We start from the raw sequence: 4,433 nt of genomic DNA, 5'->3' as shown, positions 1-4,433 counted from the left end.
GTTGTTCCCTTTGACTCCTGAGGGAATACGGCCGGGGTAACCACTAACCAAGCTTTGGATTACAGGTTCTAGCCAACCTGTAATCAGAGAGGGCTCTCTCTTATGATTTTTCACTATGTTCTAGGGGATCTTAGGCTAGCTATGAGGTGAGGGTTTTGGTTTTATATTTTTGGTTGAATGATGCCTTTCAGTACCTAAGATGATATCTTCAGATAGTTTTAGTCCATTGGGCAATGGAGTCTGTGGTTACAGGTCGTCTGAGATGTTTAGGTGGGATTGTTGAAACTGCAGGGCCATTTAAATATGTCATGAAACAAACTTGAAATTGAGGTGATGAAGTATGTTTAACCAGTGGAAGGCAATTAAGAATTTTCCACTAAGCTAGTGGTGTGAGAAAGAGATGTATTGCCCAGGAGCAGGTTTGAATTCCTGAACAACAATCATTGTGAAAGGTACAGTCTGAAGGTGCGGCAATTAAGAATCACACCCTTATAACTATAACTGAGGAAAACATTCATAATAGCATAGATTGAGTTCAGGGTATCCTATGAATAAATCCTCAAACTATTCTTTTTCTTTGCCATTAAACTGTGAAACATAGAACATGAATGGATTATGAAGGAAATAAAAACCATAACGAAGAGGTTAAAGAAAGTTATTATTCCATGAAATACGAAGGAATCCTGTAGCATTCAGCAAACACACCATAACGCATCAGACAACACAGAACTTTGGAAATTCCATCAGCTTTTTGTATTAAAACTCTGAAAATTCGCAGCCTAGGATCTCTTGAAGAGAAAATTAACAACCCCTGCAAGCTTATGCGAGGGGGAATATATACAATTGGTTTTACAAAATATCAGAACCGCTGAGTCATTTGATTAATAAATACGTTTACCAACTTTCTGAACAGCAGATAAGGAAGTTATTGCTGCTTTAAATACAAAAACGAATACTCTTTAATTCTGTCAGAAGTCTTTTTGACCTTTGGAGGTCACTGAGTCGGTTGAGCGTTCTGCATTAATGCTGAATGATGTGTCTTTATGGCTCTGTCATACTGTAGAGTTCTCGGCCTTGTCACCTGTAGCTGTCAGTGTTGCTGCGGTGGCCGAATCTGTCTGCTGAGTTGGCTCAGCCCAGTCTTTTCCAGTCATACTGAATGCATCAAATTTTCTGAACATGATGACTTGCATTTTGATGAAAAAACTTGATGAAAGCCTGTTGTTTACAGTAATAACTGTATCATGCTGGTCCACCATTCCTGTGTAGGCAATTGATGTCTCAAAATTGCACCTAAGGTTTCATCTGCCTCTGTATATTTGTAGAAATTTGGAGGCACCTCGAACAAATGCCTAATTTCATTCATAATAAAAAACAAATTCTCCACTTTTTCATAAAGGCTCTGCCCAGATGCAGGCCCTACTTCCTCTAGAGTGCTTGACCCTGCAGTGATCTGATTGGTGGCAAACGAATTTACCCTTTTTGCATAGTTCTCATGTGATAGTAGCCTTCCTGCGCTGTTCAGTAAGCTGGGAAGGCCTCTGTTATGCAATACTGTGAATTTTTCCACAAATTTATTTACTTCTGTTTGCATTTCCTGGCATCTTCTATCCAATGTTTGCACCAGGCTTCTCAAAGTGAGCACTCTTTTTATCAATAATATGGTGTCAGTTCTACCAGAGATACCCATGGCTGTCAGCTGAGAGCCTGTACGGTTGTTGAGGACGTTGATCATCCTGTTGGCTATCTCAGGCATGTTTCCAAGAGATGCCCTTGCCTTTTGAATTTCCTTGTGAGCCCTGCTGATGAGATCCATCTGCTCATGAATAGTCTCTATGTACTGCCATTGATCTGTTATTGATTGGCCAATATTGGCCCATAAAACTTTCTTGATCTCCGCCACCACTTTGTCAAGAGTGAGCTCTTTCTCCAGCTCCTTTATCTTCTCCTTAAGAGCCTTTATTTCTCTTCCTTTCTCAGCTACACTTTGTTTGGATTTGTCATATTTTTCATTAAGAGTAGCTAGCTTTTCCTTGGCTTCATTCAGCTCTGCCATCTAGGCTTCTAGGACTTGAATCTCATTCATCAACTTCTGCATGTGAAGGCTTGGAGCCTGCTCTGATGTTGGTGCTGGTGCTGATGTGGATGGAGCTGTCTCAACTGTCTGTACTGTAGGAGGAGTGACAATTTGAGGGGGTTCCTCAAGGTTTATTACTTGCTGAGGGGGCTGAGATGTTTGGCCTTCTTCTTTCTATTGTAGGGCTGCCTGCAATGCAGCCTCTGTCTCTACCAATTTTCCCTCTGTCTGTACCAGTTGCTTATGGAGTGATATCAGCATGGCTGCTACATCTTGGTCCTGCCTTCGCTGGGCAACCTCTTCTATTTGAGGATGAAGGGTTGCTGGGATCTTTATCATCTTTCTTAAAGCTGCAATGTATGAATCTCTTATCTTTAGGAGCTCCTTTATAGCTTTGGGGTCCTTTGGGTCATGCCCAAGCTCTATGATTATATCCTCCAAAGACCTGATCCTATTGTCTTTGGCATGAGAGGATGCCTTCTCCAACTCAAGTTCAGCAGTTGTATCGTTCAGACTGTTTTCCAACCTATGTGCCAAGAAGGTCTTATCTGCAAGTGTCGAATACACCATCTCACCCGTTTGCTTGTGAAGTTCTATTTGATCCATAGGGTGGATGTCTTTTGCAAGAACCTCAAGGTTGGTCCTTATATAGTCTGCAGCTGACTGTGGCTGCAGCATGGTGGGCATGAAATGACTCATGGTCATTTTCCCCTTTGTTATGTCATAAGCTGACATAGGCCTCTGCTGGTTTGTAGGGGCCATTTTAAGCAATTGATTATAGAGCTGGAGCCTGAGTGGCTCATTTCTCTTTTTGATGTCAATGAATTGTTGCTTGATGCCTGTTTTAGCTCTCCTTTGCTGACTTGAGGAGCTAACCTCTCTTCTAAGGGTTCTTTCTTGTTCTTGCTGAAAGGAACTGGCAGATGCCTCCATGCTTGGTGGGGCCATGCCCAAGGATTGCCCAATAGGCATCTCTTCTTATGAAAGGGGATTTAGTCTCGGTCTTTTCTCCCCTTGAGTTGTGGATGTGGTGAGGGGAGTCTCCTGCTCTCTATCCCTCTTTCAGTTTCTTTCTTCATTCTGTGGAGTTTGGAGCACCGAGGTCTCCACTGTCGTTTCTTGCCTAGGAGGCACAGTTTCTTGAGCCTGCTGCTCTTTGGATTTTGGGGCCTCAGCTGTTTCTTCTTGCTGCATTGGCTGCTCTTTTTGCTGTTCTGCTGTAGGAGGTGGTTGTTCCTACTCCAGCTGCTTTTCTTTACCCTTGCTTGATACCTGATGAACAGTTCTAGCTGCTTACTGGCAGGCTGTAGAGGATGAGGCAGCTGCTCCAAGTTTCCTTTGATAGGAAGAGGAAACCTTCCCACAAGTTTCCAAGTCAGCCTCTTTCTCAATATTCTTTGCCTCTCTTTGTAGCATTTTCTCTCTAGTAATTGCCTCTTCTCGAGTGCCCTCTTTCCAACTTAACAAATTGGCATATTTCTCAATATGAGGCAATCTGATGTGATCGTAGCTACCCAATTTATATTTTACCCTCCTGAGAGAAATGAAATGATTAGGATCATAAGGTACCCAGCGGAAACTGGTTTGCAATTGGAGGGTCTCTAGGATCCTATCTGCTTCCTTCCATTCCTCCTCCATTTTGTTGTAAAGAAATGGGCCTAGCTGGTTCCTGACTTTTAGTTGCACCTTCTTGTTTTTACTGTGGAAATGGACCTGGTCTGCATTTCCAAACTGCCTGAAATACTCTAAGGAAAAGAGTCTCATAGGGACATATCTTGGCAGCCTATAAGGGTTCAACTCACAGCCATATATTCTGATTACTGTATGGTGTTGGGAAAAGTACCAATCACCAATGCTGTAGGCCTTTGAGAGCTGGAGTACTCTTTGCATCTCATCGGTCAATCTTGGAGGAGGGACACCAAATAACAAGGTCATAGCTGGATGGATAAAAAGGTCTATGAATTCACAGTAGGTGTATGGTGAACAGGAGGTGTGATGAAAGACTGAAGTCCAAAATACCACAGACCTTGGGTTTCCCTGGGCATCAAGCTTCTTGAGAGGAATAGGGAAACTGTCAGGCTGATAAAATAAGAACAAGTGATAGATGTATGAAGTGTATATAAACACCTTTTCCCTTTCTAGATTCATCAGTTGCTCATGAATCTTATTGGCAATGTATGCAGCATAATCATAGTGCACAGCAGGAGGCTTTCCAGGGGAAAATATGGACAGCATGGCCATAATGGTGTCATCAACATCCTCACATGACCTGTAACCCAGGACATAGCTGATCAAATCCACCAGCATTTTGCCCAAGTAATTAAGATATGGATTTCGAATAGGAGGTGTTCTCATA

The sequence above is a fragment of the Pinus tabuliformis genome, chromosome X (genome assembly GCF_031772625.1).
Source record: "Pinus tabuliformis cultivar Carrire ecotype Pingquan chromosome X, CPIR1, whole genome shotgun sequence".
In the NCBI taxonomy this organism is placed as follows: Eukaryota; Viridiplantae; Streptophyta; class Pinopsida; order Pinales; family Pinaceae; genus Pinus; species Pinus tabuliformis.
The sequence above is the reverse complement of the archived record's forward strand: the minus strand, read 5'-3'. Positions refer to the sequence as shown.